Below are 18,734 nucleotides of genomic sequence, written 5' to 3' on the forward strand. Positions count from 1 at the left end.
TTTCCGGTTTTTTTTTAAGTCGTGCTTACCCTCGTTCTTTAAATGACGCTAGACCGAAGAGGACACCTAAAGGCGAGCCGTAATGGCCTCATCTTCGGCAGGCTCCTCCGGTTTTTTTTTACGTCGTGCTTACCTTCGTTCATTAAATGACGCTAAACCGAGGAGGACACCAAAAGTCGAGCCGTAATGGCCTCATCTTCGGCAGGCTCCTCCATTTTTTTTCCGGTTTTTTTTTTACGTCGTGCTGACTCTCGTTCTTTAAATGACGCTGTCCCGAGGAGGATACCTAAAGGCGAGCCGTAATGGCCTCATCTTCGGCAGGCTCCTCCGATTTGTTTTTACTACGTGCAGACCCTCGTTGTTTAAATGATGCTATCCCGAGGAGGACACCTAAAGGCGAGCCGTAATGGCCTCATCTTCGGCAGGCTCCTCCGATTTTTTTTTCCGGTTTTTTTTACGTCGTTATGACTCTCGTTCTTTAAATGACGCATCCCAAGGAGGACACCTAAAGGCGAGCCGTAATGGCCTCATCTTCGGCAGGCTCCTCTTGTTTTTTTTTTCGGTTTTTTTTTACGTCGTGCTTACCCTCGTTCTTTAAATAACGCTAAACCGAGGAGGACACCTAAAGGCGAGCCGTAATGGCCTCATCTTCCGCAGGCTCCTCTTGTTTTTTTTCCGGTTTTTTTATGTCAAGCTGACCCTCGTTCTTTAAATGACGCTAAACCGAGGAGGACAACAAAAGGCGAGCCGTAATGGCCTCATCTTCGGCAGGCTCCTCCATTTTTTTTCCAGTTTTTTTTAGGTCGTGCTGACTCTCGTTCTTTTAGTGACGGTATCCCGAGGAGGACACCTAAAGGCGAGCCGTAATGGCCTCATCTTCGGCAGGCTCCTCCGGTTTTTTTTTACTACGTGCTGACCCTCGTTGTTTAAATGACGCTATCCCGAGGAGGACACCTAAAGGCGGCCGTAATAGCCTCATCTTCGGCAGGCTCCTCCAATTTTTTTTTTCGGTTTTTTTTACGTCGTGATGACTCTCGTTCTTTAAATGACGGCATCCCGAGGAGGACACCTAATGAAGAGCCGTAATGGCCTTATCTTCGGCAGGCTCGTCCTGTTTTTTTTGTTTCGATTTTTTTTACGTCGTGCTTACCTTCGTTCTTTAAATGACGCTAAACCGAGGAGGACACCAAAAGTCGAGCCGTAATGGCCTCATCTTCGGCAGGCTCCTCCATTTTTTTTCCGGTTTTTTTTTTATGTCGTGCTGACTCTCGTTCTTTAAATGACGCTATCCCGAGGAGGACACCTAAAGGCGAGCCGTAATGGCCTCATCTTCGGCAGGCTCCTCCGATTTTTTTTACTACGTGCTGACCCTCGTTGTTTAAATGACGCTATCCCGAGGAGGACACCTAAAGGCGAGCCGTAAAGGCCTCATCTTCGGCAGGATCCTCTGATTTTTTTTCCGATTTTTTTTTACATCGTGCTGACTCTCGTTCTTTAAGTGACGCTATCCCGAGGAGGACACCTAAAGGCGAGCCGTAATAGTCTCATCTTCGGCAGGCTCCTCCGATTTTTTTTTACTACGTGCTGACCCTCGTTGTTTAAATGACGCTATCCCGAGGAGGACACCTAAAGGCGAGCCGTAATGGCCTCATCTTCGGCAGGCTCCTCCAATTTTTTTTTTCGCTTTTTTTTACGTCGTGATGACTCTCGTTCTTTAAATGACGGTATCCCGAGGAGGACACATAAAGGCGAGCCGTAATGGCCTTATCTTCGACAAGCTGGTCCTGTTTTTTTTGTTTCGATTTTTTTTTACGTCGTGCTTACCTTCGTTCTTTAAATGACGCTAAACCGAGGAGGACACCAAAAGTCGGGCCGTAATGGCCTCATCTTCGGCAGGCTCCTCCATTTTTTTTTCCGGTTTTTTTTTATGTCGTGCTGACTCTCGTTCTTTAAATGACGCTATCCCGAGGAGGACACCTAAAGGCGAGCCGTAATGGCCTCATCTTCGGCATGCTCCTCCATTTTTTTCCGGTTTTTTTTATGTCGTGCTGACTCTCGTTCTTTAAATGACGCTATCCCGAGGAGGACACCTAAAGGCGAGCCGTAATGGCCTCATCTTCGGCAGGCTCCTCCGATTTTTTTTACTACGTGCTGACCCTCGTTGTTGAAATGACGCTATCCCGAGGAGGACAACTAAAGGCCAGCCGTAATGGCCTCATCTTCGGCAGGCTCCTACGATTTTTTTTCCAGTTTTTTTTACGTCGTGATGACTCTCGTTCTTTAAATGACGCTATCCCAAGGAGGACACCTAAAGGCGAGCCGTATTGGCCTCATCTTTGGCAGGCTCCTCCGATTTTTTTTACCACGTGCTGACCCTCGTTGTTGAAATGACGCTATCCCGAGGAGGACACCTAAAGGCGAGCCGTAATGGCCTCATCTTCGGCATGCTCCTCCATTTTTTTCCGGTTTTTTTTTATGTCGTGCTGACTCTCGTTCTTTAAATGACGCTATCCCGAGGAGGACACCTAAAGGCGAGCCGTAATGGCCTCATCTTCGGCAGGCTCCTCCGATTTTTTTTTACTACGTGCTGACCCTCGTTGTTTAAATGACGCTATCCCGAGGAGGACACCTAAAGGCGAGCCATAATGGCCTCATCTTCGGCAGGCTCCTCCGATTTTTTTTTCCGTTTTTTTTTACATCGTGCTGACTCTCGTTTTTTAAGTGACGCTATCCCGAGGAGGACACCTAAAGGCGAGCCGTAATGGTCACATCTTCGGCAGGCTCCTCCGGTTTTTTTTTTACTACGTGCTGACCCTCGTTGTTTAAATGACGCTATCCCGAGGAGGACACCTAAAAGCGAGCCGTAATGGCCTCATCTTCGGCAGGCTCCTCCGATTTTTTTTTTTTATTTTTTTTACGTCGTGATGACTCTCGTTCTTTAAATGATGGTATCCCGAGGAGGACACCTAAAGGCGAGCCGTAATGGCCTTATCTTCGGCAGGCTCGTCCTGTTTTTTTCGTTTCGATTTTTTTTTACGTCGTGCTTACCTTCGTTCTTTAAATGACGCTAAACCGAGGAGGACACCAAAAGTCGAGCCGTAGAGGCCTCATCTTCGGCAGACTCCTCCATTTTTTTTCCGGTTTTTTTTTACGTCGTGCTGACTCTCGTTCTTTAAATGACGCTATCCCGGGGAGGACACCTAAAGGCGAGCCGTAATGGCCTCATCTTCGGCAGGCTCCTCCGATTTTTTTTACTACGTGCTGACCCTCGTTGTTGAAATGACGCTATCCCGAGGAGGACACCTAAAGGCGAGCCGTAATGGCCTCATCTTCGGCAGGCTCCTCCAATTTTTTTTTTCGATTTTTTTTACGTCGTGATGACTCTCGTTCTTTAAATGACGGTATCCCGAGGAGGACACATAAAGGCGAGCCGTAATGGCCTTATCTTCGACAGGCTCAATCTGTTTTTTTTGTTTCGATTTTTTTTACGTTGTGCTTACCTTCGTTCTTTAAATGACGCTAAACCGAGGAGGACACCAAAAGTCGAGCAGTAATGGCCTCATCTTCGGCAGGCTCCTCCATTTTTTTTCCGGTTTTTTTTTTATGTCGTGCTGACTCTCGTTCTTTAAATGACGCTATCCCGAGGAGGACACCTAAAGGCGAGCCGTAATGGCCTCATCTTCGGCAGGCTCCTCCGATTTTTTTTTACTACGTGCTGACCCTCGTTGTTTAAATGACGCTATCCCGAGGAGGACACCAAAAGGCGAGCCATAATGGCCTCATCTTCGACAGGCTCCTCCGATTTTTTTTTCCGGTTTTTTTTACATCGTGCTGACTCTCGTTCTTTAAGTGACGCTATCCCGAGGAGGACACCTAAAGGCGAGCCGTAATGGTCTCATCTTCGGCAGGCTCCTCCGGTTTTTTTTTACTACGTGCTGACCCTCGTTGTTTAAATGACGCTATCCCGAGGAGGACACCTAAAGGCGAGCCGTAATGTCCTCATCTTCGGCAGGCTCCTCCAATTTTTTTTTTGGTTTTTTTTACGTCGTGATGACTCTCGTTCTTTAAATGACGGTATCCCGAGGAGGACACCTAAAGGCGAGCCGTAATGGCCTTATCTTCGGCAGGCTCGTCCTGTTTTTTTCGTTTCGATTTTTTTTTAAGTCGTGCTTACCTTCGTTCTTTAAATGACGCTAAACCGAGGAGGACACCAAAAGTCGAGCCGAAATGGCCTCATCTTCGGCAGACTCCTCCATTTTTTTTCCGGTTTTTTTTACGTCGTGCTGACTCTCATTCTTTAAATGACGCTATCCCGAGGAGGACACCTAAAGGCGAGCCATAATGGCCTCATCTTCGGCAGGCTCCTCCGATTTTTTTTACTACGTGCTGACCCTCGTTGTTGAAATGACGCTATCCCGAGGAGGACAACTAAAGGCGAGCCGTAATGGCCTCATCTTCGGCAGGCTCCTACGATTTTTTTTCCAGATTTTTTTACGTCGTGATGACTCTCGTTCTTTAAATGACGCTATCCCGAGGAGGACACCTAAAGGCGAGCCGTATTGGCCTCATCTTCGGCAGTCTCCTCCGATTTTTTTTACCACGTGCTGACCCTCGTTGTTGAAATGACGCTATCCCGAGGAGGACACCTAAAGGCGAGCCGTAATGGCCTCATCTTCGGCAGGCTCCACCATTTTTTTTTCCGGTTTTTTTTTATGTCGTGCTGACTCTCGTTCTTTAAATGACGCTATCCCGAGGAGGACACCTAAAGGCGAGCCGTAATGGCCTCATCTTCGGCAGGCTCCTCCGATTTTTTTTACTACGTGCTGATCCTCGTTGTTTAAATGACGCTATCTCGAGGAGGACACCTAAAGGCGAGCCGTAATGGCCTCATCTTCGGCAGGCTCCTCCGATTTTTTTTTTTCGGTTTTTTTTACGTCGTGATGACTCTGTTTCTTTAAATGACGGTATCCCGAGGAGGACACCTAAAGGCGAGCCGTAATGGCCTTATCTTTGGCAGGCTCGTCCTATTTTTTTTGTTTCGATTTTTTTTACGTTGTGCTTACCCTCGTTCTTTAAATGACGCTAAACCGAGGAGGACACCAAAAGTCGAGCCGTAATGGCCTCATCTTCGGCAGGCTCCTCCGATTTTTTTTTCCTATTTTTTTTACATCGTGCTGACTCTCGTTATTAAAGTGACGCTATCCCGAGGAGGACACCTAAAGGCGAGCCGTAATGGTCTCATCTTCGGTAGGCTCCTCCGGTTTTTTTTTACTACGTGCTGACCCTCGTTGTTTAAATGACGCTATCCCGAGGAGGACACCTAAAGGCGAGCCGTAATGGCCTCATCTTCGGCAGGCTCCTCCGATTTTTTTTTTCGGTTTTTTTTACGTCGTGATGACTCTCGTTCTTTAAATGACAGTATCCCGAGGAGGACACCTAAAGGCGAGCCGTAATGGCCTTATCTTTGGCAGGCTCGTCCTATTTTTTTTGTTTCGATTTTTTTTACGTTGTGCTTACCCTCGTTCTTTAAATGACGCTAAACCGAGGAGGACACCAAAAGTCGAGCCGTAATGGCCTCATCTTCGGCAGGCTCCTCCGATTTTTTTTTCCTGTTTTTTTTACATCGTGCTGACTCTCGTTATTAAAGTGACGCTATCCCGAGGAGGACACCTAAAGGCGAGCCATAATGGCCTCATCTTTGGCAGACACCTCCGGTTTTTTTTTAACTACGTGCTGACCCTCGTTGTTTAAATGATGCTATCCCGAGGAGGACACCTAAAGGCGAGCCGTAATGGCCTCATCTTCGACAGGCTCCTCCAATTTTTTTTCCGGTTTTTTTTACGTCGTGATGACTCTCGTTCTTTAATTGACGGTATCCCGAGGAGGACACCTAAAGGCGAGCCGTAATGGCCTTAACTTTGGTAGGCTCGTCCTGTTTTTTTTGTTTCGATTTTTTTTACGTCGTGCTTACCTTCGTTCTTTAAATGACGCTATCCCGAGGAGGACACCTAAAGGCGAGCCGTGATGGCCTCATCTTCGGCAGGCTCCTCCGATTTTTTTTTACTACATGCTGACCTTCGTTGTTTAAATGACGCTATCCCGAGGAGGACACCTAAAGGCGAGCCGTAATGGCCTCATCTTCGGCAGGCTCCTCCGATTTTTTTTTCCTGTTTTTTTTACATCGTGCTGACTCTCGTTATTTAAGTGACGCTATCCCGAGGAGGACACCTAAAGGCGAGCCGTAATGGTCTCATCTTCGGTAGGCTCCTCCGGTTTTTTTTTACTACGTGCTGACCCTCGTTGTTTAAATGACGCTATCCCGAGGAGGACACCTAAAGGCGAGCCGTAATGGCCTCATCTTCGGCAGGCTCCTCCGATTTTTTTTTTTCGGTTTTTTTTACTTCGTGATGACTCTCATTCTTTAAATGACGGTATCCCGAGGAGGACACCTAAAGGCGAGCCGTAATGGCCTTATCTTTGGCAGGCTCGTCCTATTTTTTTTGTTTCGATTTTTTTTACGTCGTGCTTACCTTCGTTCTTTAAATGACGCTATCCCGAGGAGGACACCTAAAGGCGAGCCGTAATGGCCTGATCTTCGGCAGGCTCCTCCATTTTTTTCCAGTTTTTTTTACATCGTGCTGACTCTCGTTCTTTAAATGACGCTATCCCGAGGAGGACACCTAAAGGCGAGCCGTAATGGCCTCATCTTTGGTAGCCTCCTCCGGTTTTTTTTTACTACGTGCTGACCCTCGTTGTTGAAATGACGCTATCCCGAGGAGGACACCAAAAGTCGAGCCGTAATGGCCTCATCTTCGGCAGGCTCCTCCATTTTTTTTCCGGTTTTTTTTTTATGTCGTGCTGACTCTCGTTCTTTAAATGACGCTATCCCGAGGAGGACACCTAAAGGCGAGCCGTAATGGCCTCATCTTCGGCAGGCTCCTCCGATTTTTTTTTACTACGTGCTGACCCTCGTTGTTTAAATGACGCTATCCCGAGGAGGTCACCTAAAGGCGAGCCATAATGGCCTCATCTTCGGCAGGCTCCTCCGATTTTTTTTTCCGGTTTTTTTTACATCGTGCTGACTCTCGTTCTTTAAGTGACGCTATCCCGAGGAGGACACCTAAAGGCGAGCCGTAATGGTCTCATCTTCGGCAGGCTCCTCCGGTTTTTTTTTACTACGTGCTGACCCTTGTTGTTTAAATGACGCTATCTCGAGGAGGACACCTAAAGGCGAGTCGTAATGGCCTCATCTTCGGCAGGCTCCTCCGATTTTTTTTTTTGGTTTTTTTTACGTCGTGATGACTCTCGTTCTTTAAATGACGGTATCCCGAGGAGGAGACCTAAAGGCGAGCCGTAATGGCCTTATCTTCGGCAGGCTCGTCCTGTTTTTTTCGTTTCGATTATTTTTACGTCGTACTTACCTTCGTTCTTTAAATGACGCTAAACCGAGGAGGACACCAAAAGTCGAGTCGTAATGGCCTCATCTTCGGCAGACTCCTCCATTTTTTTTCCGGTTTTTTTTTTACGTCGTGCTGACTCTCGTTCTTTAAATGACGCTATCCCGAGGAGGACACCTATAGGCGAGCCGTAATGGCCTCATCTTCGGCAGGCTCCTCCGTTTTTTTTTTACTACGTGCTGACCCTCGTTGTTTAAATGAAGCTATCCCGAGGAGGACACCTAAAGGCGAGCCATAATGGCCTCATCTTCGGCAGGTTCCTCCGATTTTTTTTTCCGGTTTTTTTTACATCGTGCTGACTCTCGTTCTTTAAGTGACGCTATCCCGAGGAGGACACCTAAAGGCGAGCCGTAATGGTCTCATCTTCGGCAGGCTCCTCCAGTTTTTTTTTATTACGTGCTGACCCTCGTTATTTAAATGACGCTATCCCGAGGAGGACACCTAAAGGCGAGCCGTAATGGCCTCATCTTCGGCAGGCTCCTCCGATTTTTTTTTTCGGTTTTTTTTACGTCGTGATGACTCTCATTCTTTAAATGACGGTGTCCAAAGGAGGACACCTAAAGGCGAGCCGTAATGTCCTTATCTTTGGCAGGCTCGTCCTATTTTTTTTGTCACGATTTTTTTTACGTTGTGCTTACCCTCGTTCTTTAAATGACGCTAAACCGAGGAGGACACCAAAAGGCGAGCCGTAATGGCCTCATCTTCGGCAGGCTCCTCCATTTTTTTCCAGTTTTTTTTACTTCGTGCTGACTCTCATTCTTTAAGTGACGCTATCCCGAGGAGGACACCTAAAGGCGAGCCGTAATGGCCTCATCTTTGGCAGGCTCCTCCGGTTTTTTTTTTACTACGTGCTGACCCTCGTTGTTGAAATGACGCTATCCCGAGGAGGACACCTAAAGGCGAGCCGTAATTGCCTCATCTTCGGTAGGCTCCTCCAATTTTTTTTTTTCGATTTTTTTAACGTCGTGATGACTCTCGTTCTTTAAATGACGGTATCCCGAGGAGGACACATAAAGGCGAGCCGTAATGGCCTTATCTTCGGCAGGCTCGTCCTGTTTTTTTTGTTTCGATTTTTTTTTACGTCGTGCTTACCTTCGTTCTTTAAATGACGCTAAACCGAGGAGGACACCTAAAGGCGAGCCGTAATGGCCTTATCTTCGGCAGGCTCGTCCTATTTTTTTGTTTCGATTTTTTTTTACGTCGTGCTTACCTTCGTTCTTTAAATGACGCTAAACCGAGGAGGACACCAAAAGTCGAGCCGTAATGGCCTCATCTTCGGCAGGCTCCTCCATTTTTTTTCCGTTTTTTTTTTATGTCGTGCTGACTCTCGTTCTTTAAATGACGCTATCCCGAGGAGGACACCTAAAGGCGAGCCGTAATGGCCTCATCTTCGGCAGGCTCCTCCGATTTTTTTTTTTCCGGTTTTTTTTACATCGTGCTGACTCTCGTTCTTTAAGTGACGCCATCCCGAGGAGGACACCTAAAGGCGAGCCGTAATGGTCTCATCTTCGGCAGGCTCCTCCGGTTTTTTTTTTTACTACGTGTTGACCCTTGTTGTTTAAATGACGCTATCCCGAGGAGGACACCTAAAGGCGAGCCGTAATGGCCTCATCATCGGCAGGCTCCTCCGATTTTTTTTTTTCGGTTTTTTTTACGTCGTGATGACTCTCATTCTTTAAATGACGGTATCCAAAGGAGGACACCTAAAGGCGAGCCGTAATGGCCTTATCTTTGGCAGGCTCGTCCTATTTTTTTTTGTCACGATTTTTTTTACGTTGTGCTTACCCTCGTTCTTTAAATGACGCTAAACCGAGGAGGACACCAAAAGGCGAGCCGTAATGGCCTCATCTTCGGCAGGCTCCTCCGGTTTTTTTTTACTACGTGCTGACCCTTGTTGTTTAAATGACGCTATCTCGAGGAGGACACCTAAAGGCGAGACGTAATGGCCTCATCTTCGGCAGGCTCCTCCGATTTTTTTTTTGGTTTTTTTTACGTCGTGATGACTCTCGTTCTTTAAATGACGGTATCCCGAGGAGGAGACCTAAAGGCGAGCCGTAATGGCCTTATCTTCGGCAGGCTCGTCCTGTTTTTTTCGTTTCGATTATTTTTACGTCGTACTTACCTTCGTTCTTTAAATGACGCTAAACCGAGGAGGACACCAAAAGTCGAGTCGTAATGGCCTCATCTTCGGCAGACTCCTCCATTTTTTTTCCGGTTTTTTTTTTACGTCGTGCTGACTCTCGTTCTTTAAATGACGCTATCCCGAGGAGGACACCTATAGGCGAGCCGTAATGGCCTCATCTTCGGCAGGCTCCTCCGTTTTTTTTTTACTACGTGCTGACCCTCGTTGTTTAAATGAAGCTATCCCGAGGAGGACACCTAAAGGCGAGCCATAATGGCCTCATCTTCGGCAGGTTCCTCCGATTTTTTTTTCCGGTTTTTTTTACATCGTGCTGACTCTCGTTCTTTAAGTGACGCTATCCCGAGGAGGACACCTAAAGGCGAGCCGTAATGGTCTCATCTTCGGCAGGCTCCTCCAGTTTTTTTTTATTACGTGCTGACCCTCGTTATTTAAATGACGCTATCCCGAGGAGGACACCTAAAGGCGAGCCGTAATGGCCTCATCTTCGGCAGGCTCCTCCGATTTTTTTTTTCGGTTTTTTTTACGTCGTGATGACTCTCATTCTTTAAATGACGGTGTCCAAAGGAGGACACCTAAAGGCGAGCCGTAATGTCCTTATCTTTGGCAGGCTCGTCCTATTTTTTTTGTCACGATTTTTTTTACGTTGTGCTTACCCTCGTTCTTTAAATGACGCTAAACCGAGGAGGACACCAAAAGGCGAGCCGTAATGGCCTCATCTTCGGCAGGCTCCTCCATTTTTTTCCAGTTTTTTTTACTTCGTGCTGACTCTCATTCTTTAAGTGACGCTATCCCGAGGAGGACACCTAAAGGCGAGCCGTAATGGCCTCATCTTTGGCAGGCTCCTCCGGTTTTTTTTTTACTACGTGCTGACCCTCGTTGTTGAAATGACGCTATCCCGAGGAGGACACCTAAAGGCGAGCCGTAATTGCCTCATCTTCGGTAGGCTCCTCCAATTTTTTTTTTTCGATTTTTTTAACGTCGTGATGACTCTCGTTCTTTAAATGACGGTATCCCGAGGAGGACACATAAAGGCGAGCCGTAATGGCCTTATCTTCGGCAGGCTCGTCCTATTTTTTTGTTTCGATTTTTTTTTACGTCGTGCTTACCTTCGTTCTTTAAATGACGCTAAACCGAGGAGGACACCAAAAGTCGAGCCGTAATGGCCTCATCTTCGGCAGGCTCCTCCATTTTTTTTCCGGTTTTTTTTTATGTCGTGCTGACTCTCGTTCTTTAAATGACGCTATCCCGAGGAGGACACCTAAAGGCGAGCCGTAATGGCCTCATCTTCGGCAGGCTCCTCCGATTTTTTTTTTTCCGGTTTTTTTTACATCGTGCTGACTCTCGTTCTTTAAGTGACGCCATCCCGAGGAGGACACCTAAAGGCGAGCCGTAATGGTCTCATCTTCGGCAGGCTCCTCCGGTTTTTTTTTTTACTACGTGTTGACCCTTGTTGTTTAAATGACGCTATCCCGAGGAGGACACCTAAAGGCGAGCCGTAATGGCCTCATCTTCGGCAGGCTCCTCCGATTTTTTTTTTCGGTTTTTTTTACGTCGTGATGACTCTCATTCTTTAAATGACGGTATCCAAAGGAGGACACCTAAAGGCGAGCCGTAATGGCCTTATCTTTGGCAGGCTCGTCCTATTTTTTTTTGTCACGATTTTTTTTACGTTGTGCTTACCCTCGTTCTTTAAATGACGCTAAACCGAGGAGGACACCAAAAGGCGAGCCGTAATGGCCTCATCTTCGGCAGGCTCCTCCATTTTTTTCCAGTTTTTTTTACTTCGTGCTGACTCTCGTTCTTTAAGTGACGCTATCCCGAGGAGGACACCTAAAGGCGAGCCGTAATGGCCTCATCTTTGGCAGGCTCCTCCGGTTTTTTTTTTACTACGTGCTGACCCTCGTTGTTGAAATGACGCTATCCCGAGGAGGACACCTAAAGGCGAGCCGTAATTGCCTCATCTTCGGCAGGCTCCTCCAATTTTTTTTTTCGATTTTTTTAACGTCGTGATGACTCTCGTTCTTTAAATGACGGTATCCCGAGGAGGACACATAAAGGCGAGCCGTAATGGCCTTATCTTCGGCAGGCTCGTCCTATATTTTTTGTTTCGATTTTTTTTTACGTCGTGCTTACCTTCGTTCTTTAAATGACGCTAAACCGAGGAGGACACCAAAAGTCGAGCCGTAATGGCCTCATCTTCGGCAGGCTCCTCCATTTTTTTCCGGTTTTTTTTTATGTCGTGCTGACTCTCGTTCTTTAAATGACGCTATCCCGAGGAGGACACCTAAAGGCGAGCCGTAATGGCCTCATCTTCGGCAGGCTCCTCCAATTTTTTTTTTCGGTTTTTTTTACGTCGTGATGACTCTCATTCTTTAAATGACGGTATCCAAAGGAGGACACCTAAAGGCGAGCCGTAATGGCCTTATCTTTGGCAGGCTCGTCCTATTTTTTTTGTCACGATTTTTTTTACGTTGTGCTTACCCTCGTTCTTTAAATGACGCTAAACCGAGGAGGACACCAAAAGGCGAGCCGTAATGGCCTCATCTTCGGCAGGCTCCTCCATTTTTTTCCAGTTTTTTTTACTTCGTGCTGACTCTCGTTCTTTAAGTGACGCTATCCCGAGGAGGACACCTAAAGGCGAGCCGTAATGGCCTCATCTTTGGCAGGCTCCTCCGGTTTTTTTTTTACTACGTGCTGACCCTCGTTGTTGAAATGACGCTATCCCGAGGAGGACACCTAAAGGCGAGCCGTAATTGCCTCATCTTCGGCAGGCTCCTCCAATTTTTTTTTTTCGATTTTTTTAACGTCGTGATGACTCTCGTTCTTTAAATGACGGTATCCCGAGGAGGACACATAAAGGCGAGCCGTAATGGCCTTATCTTCGGCAGGCTCGTCCTATTTTTTTTGTTTCGATTTTTTTTTACGTCGTGCTTACCTTCGTTCTTTAAATGACGCTAAACCGAGGAGGACACCAAAAGTCGAGCCGTAATGGCCTCATCTTCGGCAGGCTCCTCCATTTTTTTCCGGTTTTTTTTTATGTCGTGCTGACTCTCGTTCTTTAAATGACGCTATCCCGAGGAGGACACCTAAAGGCGAGCCGTAATGGCCTCATCTTCGGCAGGCTCCTCCGATTTTTTTTTTCCGGTTTTTTTTACATCGTGCTGACTCTCGTTCTTTAAGTGACGCTATCCCGAGGAGGACACCTAAAGGCGAGCCGTAATGGTCTCATCTTCGGCAGGCTCCTCCGGTTTTTTTTTTTACTACGTGCTGACCCTTGTTGTTTAAATGACGCTCTCCCGAGGAGGACACCTAAAGGCGAGCCATAATGGCCTCATCTTCGGCAGGCTCCTCCGATTTTTTTTTCCGGTTTTTTTTACATCGTGCTGACTCTCGTTCTTTAAGTGACGCTATCCCGAGGAGGACACCTAAAGGCGAGCCGTAATGGTCTCATCTTCGGCAGGCTCCTCCGATTATTTTTTTTGGTTTTTTTTACGTCGTGATGACTCTCGTTCTTTAAATGACGGTATCCCGAGGAGGACACCTAAAGGCGAGCCGTAATGGCCTTATCTTCGGCAGGCTCGTCCTGTTTTTTTCGTTTCGATTATTTTTACGTCGTACTTACCTTCGTTCTTTAAATGACGCTAAACCGAGGAGGACACCAAAAGTCGAGTCGTAATGGCCTCATCTTCGGCAGACTCCTCCATTTTTTTTCCGGTTTTTTTTTTTACGTCGTGCTGACTCTCGTTCTTTAAATGACGCTATCCCGAGGAGGACACCTATAGGCGAGCCGTAATGGCCTCATCTTCGGCAGGCTCCTCCGTTTTTTTTTACTACGTGCTGACCCTCGTTGTTTAAATGAAGCTATCCCGAGGAGGACACCTAAAGGCGAGCCGTAATGGCCTCATCTTCGGCAGGTTCCTCCGATTTTTTTTTCCGGTTTTTTTTACATCGTGCTGACTCTCGTTCTTTAAGTGACGTTATCCCGAGGAGGACACCTAAAGGCGAGCCGTAATGGTCTCATCTTCGGCAGGCTCCTCCGGTTTTTTTTTATTACGTGCTGACCCTCGTTATTTAAATGACGCTATCCCGAGGAGGACACCTAAAGGCGAGCCGTAATGGCCTCATCTTCGGCAGGCTCCTCCGATTTTTTTTTTCGGTTTTTTTTACGTCGTGATGACTCTCATTCTTTAAATGACGGTATCCAAAGGAGGACACCTAAAGGCGAGCCGTAATGGCCTTATCTTTGGCAGGCTCGTCCTATTTTTTTTGTCACGATATTTTTTACGTTGTGCTTACCCTCGTTCTTTAAATGACGCTAAACCGAGGAGGACACAAAAGGCGAGCCGTAATGGCCTCATCTTCGGCAGGCTCCTCCATTTTTTTCCAGTTTTTTTTACTTCGTGCTGACTCTCGTTCTTTAAGTGACGCTATCCCGAGGAAGACACCTAAAGGCGAGCCGTAATGGCCTCATCTTTGGCAGGCTCCTCCGGTTTTTTTTTACTACGTGCTGACCCTCATTGTTGAAATGACGCTATCCCGAGGAGGACACCTAAAGGCGAGCCGTAATTGCCTCATCTTCGGCAGGCTCCTCCAATTTTTTTTTCGATTTTTTTAACGTTGTGATGACTCTCGTTCTTTAAATGACGGTATCCCGAGGAGGACACATAAAGGCGAGCCGTAATGGCCTTATCTTCGGCAGGCTCGTCCTATTTTTTTTGTTTCGATTTTTTTTTTACGTCGTGCTTACCTTCGTTCTTTAAATGACGCTAAACCGAGGAGGACACCAAAAGTCGAGCCGTAATGGCCTTATCTTCGGCAGGCTCCTCCATTTTTTTTCCGGTTTTTTTTTATGTCGTGCTGACTCTCGTTCTTTAAATGACGCTATCCCGAGGAGGACACCTAAAGGCGAGCCGTAATGGCCTCATCTTCGGCAGGCTCCTCCGATTTTTTTTTTCCGGTTTTTTTTACATCGTGCTGACTCTCGTTCTTTAAGTGACGCTATCCCGAGGAGGACACCTAAAGGCGAGCCGTAATGGTCTCATCTTCGGCAGGCTCCTCCGGTTTTTTTTTTACTACGTGTTGACCCTTGTTGTTTAAATGACGCTCTCCCGAGGAGGACACCTAAAGGCGAGCCATAATGGCCTCATCTTCGGCAGGCTCCTCCGATTTTTTTTTTCCGGTTTTTTTTACATCGTGCTGACTCTCGTTCTTTAAGTGACGCTATCCCGAGGAGGACACCTAAAGGCGAGCCGTAATGGTCTCATCTTCGGCAGGCTCCTCCGTTTTTTTTTTTACTACGTGCTGACCCTTGTTGTTTAAATGACGCTATCTCGAGGAGGACACCTAAAGGCGAGTCGTAATGGCCTCATCTTCGGCAGGCTCCTCCGATTTTTTTTTTTGGTTTTTTTTACGTCGTGATGACTCTCGTTCTTTAAATGACGGTATCCTGAGGAGGACACCTAAAGGCGAGCCGTAATGGCCTTATCTTCGGCAGGCTCGTCCTGTTTTTTTCGTTTCGATTATTTTTACGTCGTACTTACCTTCGTTCTTTAAATGACGCTAAACCGAGGAGGACACCAAAAGTCGAGTCGTAATGGCCTCATCTTCGGCAGACTCCTCCATTTTTTTCCGGTTTTTTTTTACGTCGTGCTGACTCTCGTTCTTTAAATGACGCTATCCCGAGGAGGACACCTATAGGCGAGCCGTAATGGCCTCATCTTCGGCAGGCTCCTCCGTTTTTTTTTTACTACGTGCTGACCCTCGTTGTTTAAATGAAGCTATCCCGAGGAGGACACCTAAAGGCGAGCCGTAATGGCCTCATCTTCGGCAGGTTCCTCCGATTTTTTTTTCCGGTTTTTTTTACATCGTGCTTACTCTCGTTCTTTAAGTGACGCTATCCCGAGGAGGACACCTAAAGGCGAGCCGTAATGGTCTCATCTTCGGCAGGCTCCTCCGGTTTTTTTTTTACTACGTGCTGACCCTTGTGGTTTAAATGACGCTCTCCCGAGGAGGACACCTAAAGGCGAGCCATAATGGCCTCATCTTCGGCAGGCTCCTCCGATTTTTTTTTTCCGGTTTTTTTTACATCGTGCTGACTCTCGTTCTTTAAGTGACGCTATCCCGAGGAGGACACCTAAAGGCGAGCCGTAATGGTCTCATCTTCGGCAGGCTCCTCCGGTTTTTTTTTTTACTACGTGCTGACCCTTGTTGTTTAAATGACGCTCTCCCGAGGAGGACACCTAAAGGCGAGCCGTAATGGCCTCATCTTCGGCAGGCTCCTCCGATTTTTTTTTACTACGTGCTGACCCTCGTTGTTTAAATGACGCTATCCCGAGGAGGACATCTAAAGGCGAGCCATAATGGCCTCATCTTCGGCAGGCTCCTCCGATTTTTTTTTCCGGTTTTTTTTACATCGTGCTGACTCTCGTTCTTTAAGTGACGCTATCCCGAGGAGGACACCTAAAGGCGAGCCGTAATGGTCTCATCTTCGGCAGGCTCCTCCGGTTTTTTTTTTACTACGTGCTGACCCTCGTTATTTAAATGACGCTATCCCGAGGAGGACACATAAAGGCGAGCCGTAATGGCCTTATCTTCGGTAGGCTCGTCCTATTTTTTTTGTCTCGATTTTTTTTTACGTCGTGCTTACCTTCGTTCTTTAAATGACGCTAAACCGAGGAGGACACCAAAAGTCGAGCCGTAATGGCCTCATCTTCGGCAGGCTCCTCCATTTTTTTTCCGGTTTTTTTTATGTCGTGCTGATTCTCGTTCTTTAAATGACGCTATCCCGAGGAGGACACCTAAAGGCGAGCCGTAATGGCCACATCTTCGGCAGGCTCCTCCGATTTTTTTTTACTACGTGCTGACCCTCGTTGTTTAAATGACGCTATCCCGAGGAGGACACCTAAAGGCGAGCCATAATGGCCTCATCTTCGGCAGGATCCTCCGATTTTTTTTTCCGGTTTCTTTTACATCGTGGTGACTCTCGTTTTTTAAGTGACGCTATCCCGAGGAGGACACCTAAAGGCGAGCCGTAATGGTCTCATCTTCGGCAGGCTCCTCCGGTTTTTTTTTACTACGTGCTGACCCTCGTTATTTAAATGACGCTATCCCGAGGAGGACACCTAAAGGCGAGCTGTAATGGCCTCATCTTCGGCAGGCTCCTCCGATTTTTTTTTCGGTTTTTTTTACGTCGTGATGACTCTCGTTCTTTAAATGACGGTATCCAAAGGACGACAGCTAAAGGCGAGCCGTAATGGCCTTATCTTTGGCAGGCTCGTCCTATTTTTTTTGTCTCGATTTTTTTTACGTTATGCTTACCCTCGTTCTTTAAATGACGCTAAACCGAGGAGGACACCAAAGGGCGAGCCGTAATGGCCTCATCTTCGGCAGGCTCCTCCATTTTTTTCCAGTTTTTTTTACATCGTGCTGACTCTCGTTCTTTAAGTGACGCTATCCCGAGGAGGACACCTAAAGGCGAGCCGTAATGGCCTCATCTTTGGCAGGCTCCTCCGGTTTTTTTTTTACTACGTGCTGACCCTCGTTGTTGAAATGACGCTATCCCGAGGAGGACACCTAAAGGCGAGCCGTAATGGCCTCATCTTCGGCAGGCTCCTCCAATTTTTTTTTTCGATTTTTTTTACGTCGTGATGACTCTCGTTCTTTAAATGACGGTATCCCGAGGAGGACACATAAAGGCGAGCCGTAATGGCCTTATCTTCGGTAGGCTCGTCCTGTTTTTTTTGTCTCTATTTTTTTTTACGTCGTGCTTACCTACGTTCTTTAAATGACGCTAAACCGAGGAGGACACCAAAAGTCGAGCCGTAATGGCCTCATCTTCGGCAGGCTCCTCCATTTTTTTTCCGGTTTTTTTTATGTCGTGCTGATTCTCGTTCTTTAAATGACGCTATCCCGAGGAGGACACCTAAAGGCGAGCCGTAATGGCCTCATCTTCGGCAGGCTCCTCCAAATTTTTTTTACTACGTGCTGACCCTCGTTGTTTAAATGACGCTATCCCGAGGAGGACACCTAAAGGCGAGCCATAATGGCCTCATCTTCGGCAGGATCCTCCGATTTTTTTTTCCGGTTTCTTTTACATCGTGCTGACTCTCGTTCTTTAAGTGACGCTATCCCGAGGAGGACACCTAAAGGCGAGCCGTAATGGTCTCATCTTCGGCAGGCTCCTCCGGTTTTTTTTTTTTTACTACGTGCTGACCCTTGTTGTTTAAATGACGCTCTCCCAAGGAGGACACCTAAAGGCGAGCCGTAATGGCCTCACCTTCGGCAGGCTCCTCCGATTTTTTTTTTTGGTTTTTTTTACGTCGTGATAACTCTCGTTCTTTAAATGACGGTATCCCGAGGAGGACACCTAAAGGCGAGCCGTAATGGCCTTATCTTCTGCAGGCTCGTCCTGTTTTTTTTGTTTCGATTTTTTTTACGTCGTGCTTACCTTCGTTCTTTAAATGACGCTAAACCGAGGAGGACACCAAAAGTCGAGCCGTAATGGCCTCATCTTCGGCAGACTCCTCCATTTTTTTCCGGTTTTTTTTTACGTCGTGCTGACTCTCGTTCTTTAAATGACGCTATCCCGAGGAGGACACCTAAAGGCGAGCCGTAATGGCCTCATCTTCAGCAGGCTCCTCCGATTTTTCTTACCACGTGCTGACCCTCGTTGTTGAAATGACTCTATCCCGAGGAGGACAACTAAAGGCGAGCCGTAATGGCCTCATCTTCGGCAGGCTCCTCCGATTTTTTTTCCAGTTTTTTTTACGTCGTGATGACTCTCGTTCTTTAAATGACGCTATCCCAAGAAGGACACCTAAAGGCGAGCCGTATTGGCCTTATCTTCGGCAGGCTCCTCCTATTTTTTTTTCGGTTTTTTTTACGTCGTGCTTACCCTCGTTCTTTAAATAACGCTAAACCGAGGAGGACACCTAAAGGCGAGGCGTAATGGCCTCATCTTCGGCAGGTTCCTCTTGTTTTTTTTTTCGGTTTTTTTTTACGTCGTGCTGATCCTCGTTCTTTAAATGACGCTAAACCGAGGAGGACACCAAAAGGCGAGCCATAATGGCCTCATCTTCGGCAGGCTCCTCCATTTTTTTTCCAGTTTTTTTTAGGTCGTGATGACTCTCGTTCTT

The sequence above is a fragment of the Arachis ipaensis genome, chromosome B2 (genome assembly GCF_059453495.1).
Source record: "Arachis ipaensis isolate K30076 ecotype BB chromosome B2, ASM5945349v1, whole genome shotgun sequence".
Taxonomy (NCBI): Eukaryota; Viridiplantae; Streptophyta; class Magnoliopsida; order Fabales; family Fabaceae; genus Arachis; species Arachis ipaensis.